This window comes from Bufo bufo, chromosome 1, assembly GCF_905171765.1.
Source record: "Bufo bufo chromosome 1, aBufBuf1.1, whole genome shotgun sequence".
NCBI classification, from domain to species: domain Eukaryota; kingdom Metazoa; phylum Chordata; class Amphibia; order Anura; family Bufonidae; genus Bufo; species Bufo bufo.
This window is the reverse complement of record NC_053389.1, coordinates 786,505,368-786,526,794: the sequence shown is the minus strand read 5'-3', so window position 1 is coordinate 786,526,794 and position 21,427 is coordinate 786,505,368.

Below are 21,427 nucleotides of genomic sequence, written 5' to 3'. Positions count from 1 at the left end.
ATTAGGAGATGGAGTAGAATGATGAGAGAGGCAGTAGTTTAACCAAACAGGAACTTTACTTGTAAGTTGTAGTCTTGCAATAAGTAGCATTCAATAGCAGTACTTTGTGTTACATGAAGTTGGTAAAGATGATAAAGCTGCAAATCCCAATTAGCAGGCTATGAGGTGATGTATATAGGTTCCAGGTTAACTTATGCAGGAGTGATGATGATACTTTACTTGGTTCCTGATCTTGCTCTGGCTATTCAGTCTTGCAATAATATGGCACTAATAGTATACAACCCAAGGGCGGTCTCCCTCATGGCAGGCAAACTCTCTGCTCCATTCTTTGAAAAGGTTGTCTCAATTATAGTCTAAGTAGTGCTTGGCCTTGACTCTACAATGTAGGATCACTAAATCCTGCTTCTGGATTCCAAAAGTTCAAGTAGCTTACCTCCTGGGTAAGGCCCAGGAGAACAGAGTAAAGTCTGTCTACTCTCCTTCTCCTAACTCCTCACCCCTAATCTCAACTAACCTAACTTCCTGTGGCTGACCTATATAAATAGTGTTATAGTGACCTCTAGTGTTGGTAGTGTGAAATGCATTTCACCAGCCTGTAATAGAAATTTAGCAGCATTGAACAATGAAAATACAGTGATTAATGCAAGATGACATGGCATATAGCAATTTGGAGTGGCCCATACACACATAAGTGGGACACTACAATTCCAGCAAAGAAGCAGATTACCAGGATCAAGAATCTTACATTGAAATAAATAAGCTAAAAGAGGCAGAATGTAGGGTATGTTAAAGAAAATGTACAACCAAGTCAAAGAAAACCAAGCAGAGATAGGCAGAACTTGTCTTGAAAAACATTGCTGCTCTGTACCAGCAACATCTTTGTCAGCAATTCTTGCATGTGGAAACTTTAAAATTGGAGGAAATGGTGGTGGATCTGGGATAGATGAGTAACAGTATGGTCCCTTGTAGCCATGTGTCCTGACCACAGCGTGGGCATTGACTGCATTTTTGTCAGCCATTTATGTACCATATAGAACAGTGTTCCTCAACTCTAGCCCTCAGTGCCCACCTGTCGGTCATGTTTTCTGAATTTCCTTAGTATTGAGCAGGTGATTAGTGTCAATGCATCAGAGCTTACCTCGGGTATTCATTCTGTGGAATATTTTTAAATCCTGACCAGCAGGTGGGCCCTGAGGACCAAAGTTGAGGAACACTAATACAGAAGATTATATAGCTGGTGGGATCTGTTTGAATGGTTTTGTAATTCTAGACAATCTCCACCCGCTCATATGCTGTGCATGTAACCTAATATTTTTCTTTTCATTTCAAAGCCATGTTTTTATTTGTGGGATTTCTTTTAATTCTTCTGCTTAACCTAGGCCATGTTTTTTTTTTTTTCTTGGAAGGTCTACTTTGGTAAAGGTTGATAACTGGTGCATACCAAGAAGCAACTCCAAAAATTCCAAAAAAATTGGGAACAACATGTCATGTATGATGGAAATTCCAGAACCCAGTATTATTTGTTTACTGGAGGAAAGCATGAAAAAGCTACCAACAAAGGAGAGTAACTTGGAAGATAACCAAGTCTCCAATAGTTGCTCCATGAATGAGTATCATATAAGGACCCCTTCTGTAAAGAATTGTTATCGGATGACCCAATCTTCTTCCACTATGACTAGTAATGCCATGGAGCTCTTGAATTTAATTAATATGAAGTGCACCCACTTAAATAAACTAGCAGGAGATCATCGAAAGATGGAATATATGGATCATCAGTGGAGGAATAGTAATGGTGGGCATCTCAAGGTGATGAAAGAGAAAATTTCCAATTCTAATGTTCTTTCTTTAGCATCTGCTAATAAATCAAATAAGGTCCAAGACTCCGAACAGGGCAGCCCCATTAAAAATAATGACTTATTGTCTGAAGATCCCAGCCCAAGTACTTCAGGTGAAGTATCATTTTTGGAGAAAGATGGAGATCACAGTGTGGAATGTTCATTACTAAATAAATCCGCAAATTATGAGGCTTGTGTAAGAAAGACCCCTCGAAAGCAAAGGACACCAACCAAAGGAGTGGAAAAACAGGATCCCTCGTTCCAGGGCATTGAATTTCAGATGCATCTTTGTTTTGAGAAGGAGAAATGCGATGAATGTCAGCTCATTGTGACGTCCTTTTACAGGTATGGAATAAAAATTAATGAGGGGTTTGTGAGGTTACTGATTGCTAAATCAATATGACTAGTTAATAGGTGTTTTTGGTCACAAATGCTTTCAGTACACGGAAGTACATTACAAAATTTGGCTTCTTAATTCCGGGACAGGAGGGCTCTGTGGCCATATTATTATTGATGCTTGCTATATTTGGATTCTCTGTGGAGAAACCGAGCCAATATACAGGTGAAACTCGAAAAATTAGAATATCGTGACAAAGTCCATTTATTTCAGTAATTCAAATTAAAAAGAATTGCATTAATGCAGCTTAAAATTAGAATTGTGTGAAAAGGTTCAATATTCTAGGCTCAAAGTGTCACACTCTAGTCAGCTAATTAATCCATACCCCCTGAGCAAAGGGGACCTCAAAATTGTGACTTTGGGGTTTCATAAGCTGTAAGCCATAATCATCCAAATTATAACAAATAAATGCTTGAAATATCTCGCTTTGCATGTAACGAGTCGATCTCATATGTTAGTTTGACCTTTTAAGTTGCATTACTGAAATAAATGAACTTTGCACAATATTCAAATTTTTCGAGTTTCACCTGTACATGGAATAAAGTGGCCAAGTCTTCTCACTTTGTTGGGACAGCCTCCTTTATAATGAGTATAAGTATCCTAACTGTTTCCTGATGGCAGATGCTGGGATACGTGCCATATACTAAACATACGGCAGCTATGGGGCCAGTGCAAAGAGCAGACCCTGGTCAGATTGGTTCCTTCCCTCTTTCCTTGGGAGTTGTGAACTTTTTAAAATCTTTTCACATGCTTAAAAGGGTTGTCTGGTGGGATATTTTTCAGTAAAGGGCAGAATGCTGTTAAAAATTTTAAAAGCAAAAAAAGCATTTCTCAACTCATTGGACAACCACTTGAAGTATGTTGTCAGCTTTAGGAAAGTTCACAACACCCAGAAGGAAGGGGCCAACCTGGGGTGGTTCTATGTTTAACCTAGACTCCCCCCCCCCCATCACTGTTGTATTTGTGTTGTATTTGTCCTATATAGTCTTGTATGGATTGTTCCTTCACAAGCTCATGTCTTGCTCCTCGTGGACTGACACATTAGGGTACAGGTCTACCTGTGGTATGCAGAAGCACCTCTACAGTTCTATATTTGAGGTTGTGCATGGTGGAAATATCACTATAAGGTAAAATAAATCAAAACAACACAAAGTATGACTTTATGCAACATGTAAAAAATATCTGTTCTTAAGAATGACATGATAACAGCTGGACTGACCTTCTGGATTCTTTGCAGCCGAGGAAGAAGTAGGAGAAAGAGCACAAAATCCAGACTCCGATTTAAGTCAACATCTCTGTCCAGTGGCTCAGAAGATGATCAGATGCCTGCACCCTCCTCAAGTACTTATCTTCATGGACTCTGTTATCTATGGTGATGTCCATTCACTGACAATATTCATGATCACACACTTGGAGCAGATCCACAAAATGTGCATCTGCAAATTTTGCATTGTTTGGTCGCGTTCCTTACCACTTTTTTAAATATGTAAACTAGACCATGAACACAAGAAGGGAAGTGGAAGATAAAAAAAATGAAAGCACCTTATCACATGGTCAGGTGTACACTTACTTTTTCAGTCAGGGACAACTCTTACATTGTACAATCTGCATGGTTACCATGTAGTGGTCAGATACCAGGTATACACAGGTGATTTGCAGAGTATTATGCTGCGGACTATGTAAGAGATGCCAAACCAGGCCCAAATGAAGTCAGATCTAAAACTAGACCCCAAAATGAATCCAGAACCCAGACCACTCCCCAATGTTAAACCTTTCCAGAACTATACTATAACACCAGACCAGATAGTAATTCATACTCCCACATGCAGACCCTAGACCAGACCCCTAAATTATCTCAGACTATTGACCAGAACCTACAATCACATCAAATTGGATGTAAAGTCTTGGTAATTTCTCTGTTTAGGAAACAAGCAATGTGCCTCATGTAAGACTCAGAAGACTCCCCTGTGGAGGGATGCAGAGGATGGGACACCGCTATGTAACGCTTGTGGGATCAGGTAAGGTACTGGACAGAATGTGGTATCCTGTTAGCAGGAAAATACTTCATATTGCTCTAGTCAACAGGAAACTGCAGTCTGCATTATTTGCAAAGTTATCAGTACTAGCAAAAGAAAACTGTGACACTCGCCACCCGATACAGACTTCTTTATTGCAATATGGTCACAAGACATATGAAAAACATGTGACAACGGCCATTTTACATTAATTCACGCTTCATATTTGCTAAATTACTATACATATAGTTTAAGAAGTTGTGTACGATGGTATACAGTTGCAAGAAAAAGTATGTGAACCCTTTGGAATGATATGGATTTCTGCACAAATTGGTCATAAAATGTGATCTGATCTTCATCTAAGTCACAAGAATAGACAATCACAGTCTGCTTAAACTAATAACACACAAATAATTAAATGTTACCATGTTTTTATTGAACACACCATGTAAACATTCACAGTGCAGGTGGAAAAAGTATGTGAACCCCTAGACTAATGACATCTCCAAGAGCCAATTGGAGTGAGGTGTCAGCCAACTGGAGTCCAATCAATGAGATGAGATTGGAGGTGTTGGTTACAGCTGCCCTGCCCTATAAAAAAAGCTCGGTCAGGTTGGATGGGGACCGTCGGTGCACAGCCATTTTCAGGTTTCTCCAAAGATGTTCGATTGGGTTCAAGTCAGGGCTCTGGCTGGACCACTCAAGGACATTCACAGAGTTGTCCCTAAGCCGCTCCTGTGTTGTCTTCGCTGTGTGCTTAGGGTCATTGTCTTGTTGTAAGGTGAACCTTTGGCCTGTCTGAGGTCCAGAGAATTTTGGATCAGGTTTTCATTAAGAATATATCTTTACTTTTCTCTATTCAGCTTTCCCTCAACCCTGACCAGTCTCCCTGTTCTAGACACTGAAAAACACTGCCACAGCATGATGCTGGTATTGGACAGGTGAAGAGCAGTTCCTGGTTTCCTCCAGAGATTATGTTTAAAATTGAGGTCAGAAAGTAATCTTGGTTTCATCAGACCAGAGAATCTAAGAGTCCTTTATTTATTTATTTATTTTTAAATGTCCTGTGTCTTTTAGGCCTCATGCACACGACCGTTGTGTGCATCCGTGTCCGTTGTTCCGTTTTCCGTGATTTTCTGCGGACCCATTGACTTTCAATGGGTCCGTTGAAAACTCGGAAAATGCACCGTTGTTCATCCGCGTCCGTGATCCGTGTCTCCTGTCCGTCAAAAAAAAATGACCTGTCCTATTTTTTTGATGGACAACGGTTCATGGACCCATTCAAGTCCGTGAAAAAACACGGATGCACACAAGATTGTCATCCGTGATCCGCGTCCGTGGCTACTTTCACACAGACGGATCCGCAGATCCGTCTGCATAAAAGCTTTTTCAGATCTGAGTTTTCACTTCCATAGTGATGGGGACGCTTCAAGTTAGAATATACTACGAACTGTGTACATGACTGCCCCCTGCTGCCTGGCTGCACCCGATCTCTTACAGGGGGCTGTGATCAGCACAATTAACCCCTGAGGTGCGGCACCTGAGGGGTTAATTGTGCTTATCATAGCCCCCTGTAAGAGATCAGGTGCCGCCAGGCAGGAGGGGGCAGACCCCCTCCCTCCCCAGTTTTAAATTCATTGGTGGCCAGTGTGGCCCCCCTCCCTCCCTCCCCTGTATTTAATTCATTGGTGGCCAGTGCGGCCCCCCCTCCCTCCCTCCCCTGTATGTAATTCATTGGTGGCCAGTGCGGCCCCCTCCCTCCCCTGTATGTAATTCATTGGTGGCCAGGGCGGCCCCCTCCCTCCCCAGTATTTAATTCATTGGTGGCCAGTGCAGCCTCCCTTCTCCCCCCCCCCTCCTAATTAAAATCCCCCCCATCATTGGTGGCAGCGGAGAGTTCCGATCGGAGTCCCAGTTTAATAGCTGAGACTACGATCGGTAACCATGGCAACCAGGACGCTACTGCAGTCCTGGCTGCCATGGTTACTTAGCAATTTTAGAAGCATTATAATTACCTGCGATGTCTGTGACCGGCCGGGCGCTCCAGACAGCGCAGGTAGGTATAATGCTTCTAAAATTGCTAAGTAACCATGGCAGCCAGGACTGCAGTAGCGTCCTGGTTGCAGTGGTTACCGATCGGAGTCCCAGCGATTAAACTGGGACTCCGATCGGAACTATCCGCTGCCACCAATGATGGGGGGGGGATTTTAATTAGGAGGGGGGGAGAGGGGAGGCCGCACTGTCCACCAATGAATTAAATACTGGGGAGGGAGGGGGGTCTGCCCCCTCCTGCCTGGCAGCACCTGATCTCTTACAGGGGGCTATGATAACATAGAGGCGTTCCCATGGTGATAGGGACGCTTCAAGTTAAAATATACCATCGGATTGGAGAAAACTCCGATCCGATGGTATAATAGGGACTCCTGACTTTACATTGAAAGTCAATGGGGGACGGATCAGTTTGCAATTGCACCATATTGTGTCAATGTCAAACGGATCCGTCGCCCATTGACTTGCATTGTAAGTCAGGACGGATCCGTTTGGCTCCGCACGGCCAGGCGGACACCAAAACGACTTTTTTTTTTACTTTCCTTCATGTCCGTGGATCCTCCAAAAATCAAGGAAGACCCACGGAAGAAAAAACAGACACGGATCACGGAACTACGGACCTCGTTTTTGCAGACCGCAAAAAAAAATGGTCGTGTGCATGAGGCCTTACTGAGAGGCTTCTTTCTGGCCACTCTGCTACAAATGTCAGATTGATGGAGTGCTGCAGTGATGGCTGACCTTCTGGAAGTTTCTCCCATCTGTAACATGATCTTTGGAGCTCAAGCAGAGTGACCATTGGGTTCTTGGTCACCTCTCCTAGCAAAGCTCTTCTCCCCTGATTGCTTAGTTTGTTGGGGTGACGAGATTTAGGAATTGTCCTGATTGTTCCAGACTTCTTCCATATAAGAATTATGGAGGACACCATGCTATTGGGAACTTTCAGTGCAGCAGAAAATATTTTCGTCCTCTTCTTTAGATCTGTGCCTTCACACAATTATGTATCTGAGCTCTACAGGCAGTTCTTTCCTTCTCATGGCTTGGTTGCTGCTCTCATATGCATTGTCAGCTGGGAGACCTTATATAGACAGTGCTGCGTCTTTCCAAATCATGTCCAACCAACTGAATTTACCACAGGTGGACTCCATTAAAGTTGTAGAAACATGGGAGGCCCCATAGCAAAGAGTCTAAATACGTATGTCCATATGAAATTTTAGTTTTTCCTTTTTAATAAGTGTGTCATTATAGTATATTGAGTGCAGATTGATGGGGGAGACCTTTTTTAAAATGTAAGCATAGGGCAAAACATAACAAAATGTGAAAAAAGTGACAGGGTCTGAATACTTTCCGAATGCACTGATTTGTGCCCACATGCAGCCATACATTGTTTGCAGTGCCAAATATTACTCACACAGAGCCGTATAGTGCCCAGCAGCACTGGGAACAGTTTGTATTTTCATAGGTGGCGGTATACAAACTTCTATTGTTGTAAATAAGGCTCTTTTTTCCCTCATCTACTTAGGAAGGGTTTTTGGCTCAGGGTGGACCACCTCACCCTAACCATTCTTGTATTTATGACTTGTTGAAGCCTCTGTCTACAGAAATCATTTCTCATGCGACTCCTACCCACTCAGTGTTTCCACATGTAGCTGGAAATCTTCCCACATTCCTCGGCGTGCATGGGAATTCCCACTTAACACGTGCAACTAACTTTTTCCACTGGATTTTATATGAAATGCTGGACTCCAAAACAACTCCAAAACAAATGCCCGATGCTAGCTTGCAGTCGCTTAGGTTTGCTGTGGTCTACCAGAATCCCAGCAAAGGTCCGGACTCTGGTGCTCCAAAAGGCAATGGTTATGAGCTCCTTCAGCTCTGCCGAGACTCTGATCTAAGACTTGTCTGAGGTTCTGTCAGTTCTTAACATGTAACTAGGATTTCCAGCAGGGAAACATCTGACTCCTGTAATAGGGGCCACAATACCTGCACCCACTGCGGTTCTACTGACCCAAGCTAAAAGAGAATGTATGGCAGAGCTACCAGATATTCTATAAATGACTTTTAGAAGTGGGTCTCTCATTTACCAAAAGAACAGGGGTCTGGTGAGACCCCTGAAGTTTCCACATCCACAGGAGATGAATGTCTCTCCATTGAAGCCTGTGTGAGTTAAAGGGGTATTCCAGCTTTTTTTGTATACTGATTGCTTATCCCACGAATAGGTCATCAGTATCAAATTGGTGGGGGTCTAAAATCCAGCTGTTTTGAGCAGCCGCCGCTGTCTGCAGCAGAATCTCTATCCACTGTGCCGAGACTATGCCGGGGTTACCATTCACGTGAACAGGAGCTGAGCTAGAGTACCCCTGCTCGGCCCCTACACAATGTAATGAACCTTCTACTTCTAGCTCAGTCCACAGTTTAGTTTCCACCACATGCGGCTTCCCAAAGCGGCTGATCGGTACAGGTGCAGAGTGTCGGACCACACCGATCTGATATTGAGGATAGATTATCAATATAAAAAAGCTGGAATTCCCCTTTAAGGAAGGAATCGGAAAAACGTGATTATAGCCATTCAACTCTGCCACTACTTTGGGTTAAAAAAAAATGTCACTTATCCATGAAGTTCAGCCTTTCTGGAACCTAGCTTTTTGATCTAGAGAAGAGCAACAGAAAATCCTGAATATAATTTCCTATCATGGACGATGGAAGGGGAGGGTTGTCCTTTCTGATCCATAAGTGATCGCTGGATCAATTCATGATTACCCTCCCCATTTTGTAATTGAGATAATGTGTTGTGTTTGCCATGGGTATTTCTTGTCTTGGCATATTTCAAAGTTTGTCTGCTCCTACTGCAAAGAATCCTTTCCTATATGTATAATGTAACTGCTTTTTTCCCCTGATATAAATGCATTGCTGTGATCTGTTGTAGAAGAATCCTACAAGAGCCTGTCTTCCAGACTCTTTGGAGAGATGGGAAAGTACGTGACACAGTCTGTCTAGAGAGGTCAGCTTTACACAAATCCTATAGAATAGGTGCCCCAAAATTCTGGAGCATCTCAGCATTGTGCTATTCATCTGTTAATCCTCCTGGAAAGGTATGAGCAAATTGACAACTGAATATTACTGTTCCCCTCGTCAGCAGGGTGTGATTACATAGTTGGACATGTTAGACTATATGGGGACACACCCATTGACAAGGGGAATGGGAAAACCCAGTTGTCAACTTACATCTCCAGGAGGAATAACAGAGGAATGGAACAATGCAACTCTTGCTCCACAAAAGATGCTCCACAATTGTTATTTTATGGAAAATAGAAGTGACCGCTCCTCTTTTAAAAGGATTTTGCGAGACCTGGTGGGTCCCACAAAGCCCCTTTAATTACACAGAACACACCTGTAGGAGAAAGTTTACGATATACTTACCGTTCCATACTTGTACGGATCAGCCTTCTAGGAACCCACTCATGTGACACTTCTCTTCTTAAAATCTAGCTTCTGCTGATGTCAAATCAGGTTTCTGGCCTGGTCTATGGACGGAACGACACTTATGCTATGGAACTACTTCTCTCCCTAGAGCATGCGCAGATGAGGTAGATGCAGGAGTCTGCGCATGTGCGTGGGACAGGAATAGTTCTGGCCCCATCCACAGCAGAAGTGATGTCAGCAGAAGCTTGATTTTCAGAACAGGAGCGTCACATTCCCAGGAGGCCGATCCATGCAACTTCAGAACTGTAAACTTTCTCCTACAGGTGTAATTAAGGTAACTTTGTGGAACCCATCGGATCCCAGAAAACCCCTCAAAATGCATTCAATAGGAGCTGAATAACCCTGTATGCAGTTAGCTCCACCTAGTGGCACCGGCAGATAGGCACTAAAACCTGTCACAGAAAGCAGGGAAAGTAGTTCAGTGTTGTGTCCACTCTCTCTGACTTCAGGTCCAGGACTGCCATCACCATCCTACTACCAGGTTTATCAATGGGTCTGATGCTCTTTCTGAGGAATGCTGTATTTTGTTTAAGTAAATTACATTGTAATATTCAAAAAATGTCCATTTATTCAACCCACATTCTGCTTGTGCCAGTGTGATACTCCTGGATATCTGTGGTTTTCTCCTGACTAGCCTCATGTGAATCCATGTTTCTTAATGTGGAGTCCTGAGCGCTGTTCCCAGTTGCGACCCACAGTTATTGATGTTTCTGGACAATTCTGGATTTTTTGTGACATTCTGGCTGAGTTGCTGCTGCACCCTCGGACTAATTTGAGCAGTCTGACGCCTCCTGGGAAAATCTAAACTCTTCCAAGTCTCGTGGAACAGTGTACTGTAGAAATCTCTCTCGCTGCATATTGAGGTTTAGGCTGTGTTCTTTTGCATTTTTTGTGCTAAAATGATAGGAAAATACAATATGATGGTCAAACCTGACTTTGGTTAGTCCGACTGACGACATCTGACCCCTTACAGAACTAACCCTGTCTGACTGCCCGAAATAAGACACAGAAATAAGACACAGCAAGCCGTTTTTTGTGGGTGGAAAGTCGGTCACAGCTTTTTTTATTTCTCCATTTTTTCTTTTAACTCTTTAACAACCACCAAACTGTTAAATGCCGGAGAGCGAGAAGCGCTATGCCGCACCAAACATTGATGCGCAAGTCCGCCTTCTCCTCCGCTGTACCATTTTCTTGAACCACCGACCTCCACGAAGGAGGCCGTGTACCACTACACGGCACTCCGACCCCCACTCAGCAAAAACAAGGCTTGTTCCACCCCATCCTGCAGGCCAGAGAGAAAGATGTCCAAGCCGATGTCATTAAGGTACACACCATCAGGGCGCTTCAATCGCTGATTGTCCCCTTCCAACTGATGATGGCGGACCACCACACCTCCCCTAGAACGAACAAATCTGGAAATTCTAGCATTCACTGAACGCCTAGCTCTCTATCTGGAACCAGAATTTCTCGCGTCCTGCCAAGTGACCCTGGGAACCACTTCCGACCACACTAACACAACTTCCAAAAAGAAAGAAGGAATCCTCTCAAGATCCGCCCTAATGAGAGTAATGAGCTCCGCTACCTTAAGCAGGCAAAGATCATTACCCCCAGCATGTATTACCAAAATCACCGGGGATTGAGAGATGGAACTGATGTGGACCGTTTCTGGCAAAACCTGAGACCAACGAAGGCCCCGAATGCCACGCCATATAACATCAACATTCTGAAGGCCGAGGCTTCTACCACCAGGACGAACTTCAGCCCTCTGGTCAGCCCAGAACAAATACGAGTGACCCACGAAGCACACCGTGGGGCGGCGGGGAACCATAACCCGTCTATGTTCGGGGCGCGACTGAAGCTCGGATCAGAGGCATCAACTGCACAGCGGGATATCCCAGAGATGCGCCGAGCACCTGAACCACTCCGGAGAAGCTGCTGGTACTAGGTCCCTGAACACCTGCCAATTAAAGTGAGAGAGTGCATCGGCCACTCTGTTAATGACACCAGGCACATGAGAAGCACGGAAATAAATATTAAATTGTAAACATCTTAGAACAAGGTGACGCAACAATGACAGGACGGGGGAGTAGAGGAAGACAAACGGTTAATACAATGAACCACCGCCATATTATCTGTCCAAAAACAGACGGTTCTGCAAAGAGGAACTCCATAACTCAATAGCCACTAGTTCCAACAAAGTAATGTTAGAACGAAAACCCGTTAGGCGCCACTCTTCAGGCCAGGGCGCGGAGCACCAGTTGGAGCCCAGAATGGCGCCAAAACCTGAAGAGCCCGCTGCGTCAGTAAACAGAGAAAGGTCATGATTCAAAACGGCTGGAAGTTGCCAGCACGTGTGTCCATTGTAACAAAGCAGGAAAGAGCGCCACACCTGCAGATCGCGCGTCAGCTGGACCGTCAAACGAATGTGGTGCCTAGGATTAGAAAGGCCACGAGTAGCCAAAGACAAACGCCGCGAGAATACCCTACCCATTGGCATGATCCGGGACGCAAATACCAGGAGGCACAGGAGGGACTGCAATTGTTTAAGTGTCACTGATTTAACCGCGCAAAAGCCCTCTATCAGAGCTAACATTTTCGCCAATTTGTCGCCAGGGAGCCTAAAAACCATCGCCAGAGAATCGATTTCAATACCCAAGAAAACGATGGAGGTGGCGGGGCCTATTGTTTTATCAGGAGATAGAGGGACGCCGAATTTAGACATTAGGAAGCGAAACGTGTCCAATAGGAATTTGCACTGGGGGGAAGCGCGAGGGGCCACAAAAAGAAAATCGTCGAGGTAATGGATTATTGAGTTGGAACCTGACTCATATCTCACGGCCCATTCCAAAAAGGAACTGAATAATTCAAAAAAGTATCACGACATTGAACAACCCATTGGCAACCGCGTATCGAAATAATAGCAACCATCTACCATGCAGCCAAGCAGATGGTAACAATCCGGATGCACCGGAAGCAACCTAAAAGCCGCCTCAATGTCGGACTTAGCCATCAATGCCCCTTGGCCCGCTGTTCTGAGTAAGGAAACTGCCCTATCAAAGGACACGTATGAGACTGACGCGTCGTCTTTTGTGATACCGTCGTTAACCGATTCGCCCTTGGGAAAAGACAAGTGATGAATGAGCCTAAAGGAGCCTGGTTCCCGTTTAGGGACGAGGCCTAACGGGGAAACCCGGGTGTTATTGAACGGGGGGTTAGAAAAGGGGCCCATAATCCTACCCAACTCTACCTCCTTTCGGATTTTGGACCTCAAAACTTCCGGATACCGAACCGCCGACGGCAGGTTAGACGCCTTACTGGGGGACCAGGATAGATGGAAAGGAATGAAAAAACCGAATGAAAAACCAAATCTAATTTCCGCAGCAGCGCGCTTATTGGGGTAAAGATCTAACCACGGTACCATCGCGGCTACGCTCACCGGTGTCTTTCGCGGTAGAAGGTTGTTTGGCTGGCTGATGTCTTGGACATCGGGTGGCTGCATGGGATCCCCCACAGATAGAGCACTCATGCTTGTACTTACAGAGTGCAAAAAACTTACAGTGTCCCTCATTATACAGCCAGCAGGCGCCCGGCCTGCGGATGGACACCGACCCCTGGCCGCCGGAAGACATGCCAGAGGCCGCAGGCTGAAAGGGCAACACTTTTTGCGACAGCATCAGCCGCAACCAGAGGTCCGTGGATTTGACTCCCCAACCAATATCCGGTTGGAGTGACAAACTCCTCCGAAATTCCTCGTCATAGCGCCACCAGGCAGAACCGCCATGGGATTTGTAGGCGCTGTAAATAGATTCCATGTAAAGAAATAAACTACCACACCTCTCCGGATGTTTCTGAGCCATAACATAACCTTGTACTGAAAATGCCTGTAACCAATTACCCATGGTTCGGGCAACCTTGGGCCGGCGATCAATGTATCTATCGGAATTGGGTCGACGTTCTTTGTCAATAGTATGTTGGTCTACCGTAACTAAAGACCAAACATCAACATATTGATTGTTCCATATTTTCTCTAAAGTATCAGGGTCCAAATGTGACCCCAGGGGAGACAAACCACAAAAAAGTGATTCCTTATGATCGCTGGCCCTCGGCGGATCCGAAGCAATTTTGTTTGCGGGAACCTTACCCGCATCAAAATTCTGTGGCTAATCTGCATCCAAATGTAGGACGTGGATATTATGGCTGTAACATTACACCACAAAGGAAGGCACCCTCAATCAGTCACAGCATGCTGGGAGTTATAGTTTCATTACATTACACTGGCTAGTTAGATTTCGCCCATTTCCAGCTATTCCGTGATACAGCACTTGTAAGCGCCGCTCTCCTACTTTTCATGAAATTCTTGGCACAGTGAGCTCATTCCTGCCAGAATGCTTTGTACTGGTCTGGTTCTTCTGCAGAGGATGTTTATAGTACCTGCTGTATGTGTCTCTCGTTGTTAAGAGCCCAGCTTAGGATTTCTCCGTTTTTTTTTTTACCTGAAGGTATAATCTTCCAGAAATAAATACGTGAAATCCCTGAAAGCATACAGATATTTGTACTGCTGCAGGAGGAGGCAGATTAAATGTATAATCTATCACTTGTACTTCTCCCCCAGGAACATTACCTGGCACCTATATTCATAGGATTGATGGGTCCATCTAGGGGTGCGCACAGATCTCATAGGGTCCCATAGCAACACTGAGTATGGCCCCCTGCCCCACCCAGTTTTCCAGTACACTTGTCACCCACTCCCAAGCGATGCAAAGTACATAACCCCAGGTTTCTGCAAAGAATTTTTTTTAAAGTAATTAGCGGAACAAATTTTAAAAAATTGTGATAAAAAATGTCCTCGCCAACCTTCTGTGTTCTGTGTTACACCAGACAACTGGCATAAATACACTGATAAGTCCCCCCCATACAGCTCTAAATCACTGATTCCCTTCAGATAATATATTACTAAAGAGGCTACCCTCAGCCACCACTAGTGAGGGTTAGTGAATAGGAATGTATACAGTTACCATTGACTACAATGGAAGCTGTACCTTATTTTTTCACCGAGTTCCTCTTAGCTTGACAGCTTAAAAGGGTTGACCACTTTTTACTATTTATGACCTATCCTCAGGATAGATCATCAATATCAGATCGGCGGGGGTCCGACACCCGACACCCCGGCCGATCAGCTGTATGAGGAGACGGCGCGCACAGATACATTTCCAAATTCCCTCCTCTTTGTTTCATGGTGAGAGTAGAATGTCGCCTTACTAAAGGCAGTGTTTCATCCGGCATCTTCAAAGGGCGTGACATGTACCATTCGACTATGCTTCTGTTTTGCTCCTCATGGTTGAATGTCTCCCTTCGAGCCGTTACATGGACATTGTTCTCCAGGTCCTTCATAGGGCATAGCTCACTCTCTGTTGAGGGGCACAAGATGGGGATATTCCCAACTAACCAGTTTTTTTGGTGTCAGGCTGATCTGTACCACTGCTTTTGGAGGTGTCCGATCATTGAGTAGTTCTGGAGTTGTATCTCCACCTTTGCCATTCCCCATCTTGCATATTATAAGCTACTGAACACTAGCTTATAATATGCCATTATCCATACATATGAGGATGTATGGATAATGGCAACTTTCCTTGTACCTCGAGTAGCAGAAAATTGCTCCACTTGATAGCTGCAGCAGGTGTCAAGACCAACAGCTATATCTTCCGACTCCCACATACACATCTGTTTGGCCAAACCTGTATGTTTATTCAGTGTATCTCCCGGCAGAACAAAAAGATTAGGTAAAAAATGTCATTTTACCCTATATATATTATCTGTTCGGGAAAAGATGGTCTGGTCAGTCAGTGATACAAAATCCATAAAGAAAAAGACCCAAAACATTGGCACCGTGACGGCTAGGGGCAGATTGGCCATAAAACTTACAGGGAAATTTCCTGGTGGGCCGATGCCCAGGGGGCCGCCTGAGCCCTCCTAACAGCCGGCCAGTGGACGTTTTTGGGGATGTATTTTGTGCTGCTGGTGGCAGTATTTTGTGATGGACTGTGTTACTTGGCTCTGTTGGGGTGGTATAATGTGCCACAATATGGTATTGTTGACCCTGCCCTCCTTCAATTTGGACCCGACTACAAAACGCGGCCACTTTTAGTATCATACTCCTGTGTGATACTGGGAGTTGTAGGTTTGTGCTGCGTTGCTTCTGTGAATTATTCTACCGTAGCTGCATGTATCACCAGGGACGTAACTAAAGTTTCATGGGCCCTGGTGCAAGAGTTCAGCTTGGGCCCCCCTTCCCTCAGTGCTTTGTGGCCAGGGGCAGGGAAGCACATAGCCCTCATGCTGCCTGAGGCAAAAATTGGACCCTCCCCCCCCCACATGCCTAATTCTTGACCTTACTCCTTCCCTCCAGCCAGAGGTGTAACTTGACCGGCATGCACTTTTTATAATACAGGTGTCTTCTTATGCAACACAAGGGGTTTTAGGGCCCCCTTAGGCTCCTGGGCCCGGTAGCGACTGCTACCTCTGCACCCCTTATAGCTACGCCCTGTGTATCACTATGAACGAGTAGTCCATTGTGTTTGTGTTTTCATACTGTCCCCTGATGAACCTGTAATAACGGGGCAACACATCAAGACTGTACAAATATGCAGGAAGGGGACACAACAGACGGCACCAAAAAGGGCGCTATCCAGTGTAAGACCACCGTGCAGTATATAATCATCTGGAATTTTTTATAATTTATTTGGTTTTTGTACATTAAAAAACACTAATCTACTTACTTTTTTTTACTAAGTATTATTTTACTTTTATTATAAAAGGAGTAGTTTGCTATATCCTAATCTAGTGTATTGAAAGGGGTTTACCGGGAATACAGTGTTCATGATCTACCCTCAGGATAGGTTATCAATATCTGATTGGTGAAGGTCTAACACCCGGCACCTACCGGCTGATAGAAGGGGCTCCGGTACTCTGATGAGCACTGCAGCCTCTTCACAGCGCCGTACATTGTATAGTGGCTGTGCTTGGTATTGCAGCTCCGTCCCATTCACTTGAATAGGACTGAGCTGCACACAGGCCACGTGACCGATGAACGTGGCGTCACTGGCCTAGGAAGGGGCTGCAGAGCTCACCTGAGAGCCCCAGCCTCTTCACACAGCTGGTCATGTACATCCAAATTACCTGACGTGTAAGCCTTCATGCAATGCTGTTAATAATCCTTTATATTAGGTACAAGAAATACGGTATGAGATGTGGCCGATGCTGGAATATCCCAAAAAAAGATGGCAAATCCTGCTCCAGATACTGCAGATGTGGTGGGATGTTCAGGGCTCCTGTATGAAATCAGGTAACTATATATTTTGAGATGAGTCTATAAAATTAAGACAACCCCATTTGCCAAGCCTTTTAGGATTCATGGAGGTGATAAAGGACTCGTTCAGGTTTCTACTCTATTAGCCAATAGTAATAAAAGGGCTTACTTTTTCTTTAGTGGTCCCGATGCTTCCCATTTTCGCCAATGTAACGCTACATAAATAGTAGACATCTTAGATCCCTGATGAGCTTAAAGGGGTTCTCCAGGCTTCTGATATTGATGGCTCTCCTCTGGATAGGTCATTAATATCCGATGAGGGTCCGACACCCCTCACTCTCTCCCATCAGCTGTTCTCTGCAGCCTGGAACTAGCATTGTGGATAGAACAGGAAGCAGACAGCGCTGTTCAAAGTGCAGTGGCCGTGCTGGGTACTGCAGCTCTCCTCCCATTGAAATGAGCGGGAGCTGAACTGCAGTAGCACAGCACAGCCACTGCACTTTGAATGATGCACGAAGCGCAACTCCTTTCATAGTGCTTGTTTCAGTGCCGGAGACTGCAGGGAACAGTTGATTGGTGGGGGTGCAGGATCTCGGATCCTCACTGATTGGATATGAATGAACTATCCTGAGGATGGGTCATCAATATCAGGCACCTGGAAAACCCCTTTAATGCAAATGGCTACTAGAAAGGGGGTAGTTGGGAATTAAAGGGGTGGTCTGAACCCATTTCTAAATACCCTATAAGGGAATTCTGAATGAATGAATAGAATGGAGGCTTCCTCTCAGCACCATGTATTAGCTAGTGTGGAAAGTGGATCCCAAGAGCGTCTCTTTCTGGAGGACACATGTCCTTGTATTATGTGGACAGAACATTGATTTCAGTGGAAAATGTGCAATACTGTGCTGAAGGGAAAAATGTACACTTGTTTCTGGGTTCTCCATGGATTATACCTGAAGGTCCCAGCATCAGGACACGCTGAGAACAAATTATTATAGGGGGCTGTTTTAACAAAAAGAGATTGTCCAAAGGAGATTTTTTTTTTTAAAGGCCCAGAAAGGGTTAAAAATAAACCATAAGCCATGCTCGCCTCACCAGTCGCTGCTGTGGTCGAAGGTGCTCTCTACTTCCCAGCTGGAGCCTCAAATGTTAAGCAATTGTTTTCTCACATGCTAGTGGATGATGTACAGTGTATGTATGTGTGTATATATATTTATATATATATATATATATATATAGTAGAAAAAAACACCGGCAGCACCATCCAAAAAGAAAAAAGGAAAAAGGGAGGGTGCAAGGCCCAAGTAATAGGTGATTACCCACTTGTATAAAACAAAAATTGGACTGCACTCCAAAGGACTTTTCAATGAGTCAATGTGTTTTATTCACCCATCAAGTGGCAAAGAGCGATGTTTCGGCTCATACATGAGCCTTTCTTTCTGGCTTGAGAAAGGCTCATGTATGAGCCGAAACGTCGATCTTTGCCACTTGATGGGTGAATAAAACACATTGACTCATTGAAAAGTCCTATGGAGTGCAGTCCAATTTCTGTTTTTTTTATATATATATATATATATATATATATATATATATATATATATTAGTCAGGTCCATAAATATTGGGACATTGACACAATTCAAACATTTTTGGCTCTATACACCACCACAATGGATTTGAAATGAAACAAAAAAGATGTGCTTTAACTGCAGACTGTCAGCTTTAATTTGAGGGTATTTACATCCAAACCAGGTGAACGGTGTAGGAATTACAGCAGTTTGCATATGTGCCTCCCACTTGTTAAGGGGCCAAATGTAATGGGACAGAATAATCATCATAAATCAAACTTTCACTTTTTAATACTTGGTTGCAAATCCTTTGCAGTCAATTACAGCCTGAAGTCTGGAACGCATAGACATCACCAGATGCTGGGTTTCATCCCTGGTGATGCTCTGCCAGACCTCTACTGCAACTGTCCTCAGTTCCTGCTTGTTCCTCAGGCATTTTCCCTTCAGTTTTGTCTTCAGCAAGTGAAATGCATGCTCAATCGGATTCAGGTCAGGGGATTGACTTGGCCATTGCATAACATTCCACTTCTTTCCCTTAAAAAACTCTTTGGTTGCTTTTGCAGTATGCTTTGGGTCATTGTCCATCTGCACTGTGAAGCGCCGTCCAATGAGTTCTGAATAGGAGCAGATAATATTGCCCGAAACACTTCAGAATTCATCCTGCTGCTTTTGTCAGCAGTCACAGCATTAATAAATACAAGAGAACCAGTTCCATTGGCAGCCATACATGCCCACGCCATGACACTACCACCACCATGCTTCACTGATGTGGTGGTATGCTTAGGATCATGAGCAGTTCCTTTCCTTCTCCATACTCTTCTCTTCCCATCACTCTGGTACAAGTTGATCTTGGTCTCATCTGTCCATAGGATGTTGTTCCAGAACTGTGAAGGCTTTTTTAGATGTCGTTTGGCAAACTCTAATCTGGCTTTCCTGTTTTTGAGGCTCACCAATGGTTTACATCTTGTATTGAACCCTCTGTATTTACTCTGGTGAAGTCTTCTCTTGATTGTTGACTTTGACACACATACACTTACCTCCTGGAGAGTGTTCTTGATCTGGCCAACTGTTGTGAAGGGTGTTTTCTTCACCAGGGAAAGAATTCTTCGATCATCCACCACAGTTGTTTTCCGTGGTCTTCCGGGTCTTTTGGTGTTGCTGAGCTCACCGGTGTGTTCCTTCTTTTTAAGAATGTTCCAAACAGTTGTTTTGTCCACTCCTAATGTTTTTGCTATCTCTCTGATGGGTTTGTTTTGTTTTTTTCAGCCTAATGATGGCTTGCTTCACTGATTGTGACTGCTCTTTGGATCTCATCTTGAGAGTTGACAGCAACAGATTCCAAATCCAAATAGCACACTTGAAATGAACTCTGGACCTTTCATCTGCTCATTGTAATTGGGATAATGAGGCAATAACACACACCTGGCTATGGAACAGCTGAGAAGCCAATTGTCCCATTACTTTTGGTTCCTCAACAAGTGGGAGGCACATATGCAAACTGTTGTAATTCCTGCACCGTTCACCTGATTTGGATGTAAATGCCCTCAAATTAAAGCTGACAGTCTGCAGTTAAAGCACATCTTGTTTGTTTCATTTCAAATCCATTGTGGTGGTGTATAGAGCCAAAAATGTTAGAATTGTGTCGATGTCCCAATATTTATGGACCTGACTATATATATATATATATATATATATATATATATATATAATTCCCTACCATTATAAATACTGGGGCACTATGTGGGGGCAATTATATATACTGGGGCACTATGTGGGGGCCATTATATATACTGAGGCACTGTGGGGGATCATTATAAATACTGGGGCACTGTGGGGGTTTATTATAAATACTGGGGCACTATGTGGGGCCATTATATATACTGGGGCACTGTGGGGGATCATTATAAATACTGGGGCACTATGTGGGGGATCATTATAAATACTGGGGCACTATGTGGGGCCATTATATATATACTGGAGCACTGTGGGGGATCATTATGAATACTGGGGCACTATGTGGGGCCATTATATATACTGGGGCACTATGTGGGGGACCATTATAAAAATAGGGGCACTATGTGGGGGCCATTATATATACTGGGGTACTATGTGGGGGACATTATATATACTGGGGTACTATGTGGGGGACATTATATATACTGGGGCACTATGTGGGGGACATTATATATACTGGGGCACTGTGGGGGATCATTATAAATACTAGGGCACTATGTGGGGGCCATTATAAATACGGGGCACTATGGGCCATCATGTGTATTGGGATCACTGCAGGGGTTGGATTTATAAAAAGAAAAGCCAGTGAACTTCATTAGTTTTTAATGGTCATTAGAAATAGATGCACATACGGATGCAACTTTGTATCCGTTTTGAGCTACCGTTTTTTTGTTTTTCACGGTCATGTGAATGTAGCCTAAGCCAATCACTGGCCTCAGTGATGACCAACCCCATCTAGTGATTGGCTAAGCTGGCATTCATAGCCATTTCCTGTGTGTCCAGCTGAGACCAGGAAGTGGACAACAGCGGGGACCGGAGCAGCAGGAGAACGATCAGATGAGTATGGCTTATGAGTTCTGGCCCTTATTATTAAAGACTTAGAACTGACACACGTTCAGTAGTGTTCTGTACACGCCACTACAATCTGTAAAATGATATTTCTGTTCCAGGAAGATGAAGAACCGTGAGACGGGATTCGCGTTCTTTCACTGCTTTTCTACATTTGTTTACGAAAAGGAAGAGAAGATGGAGAAAATATGAAATG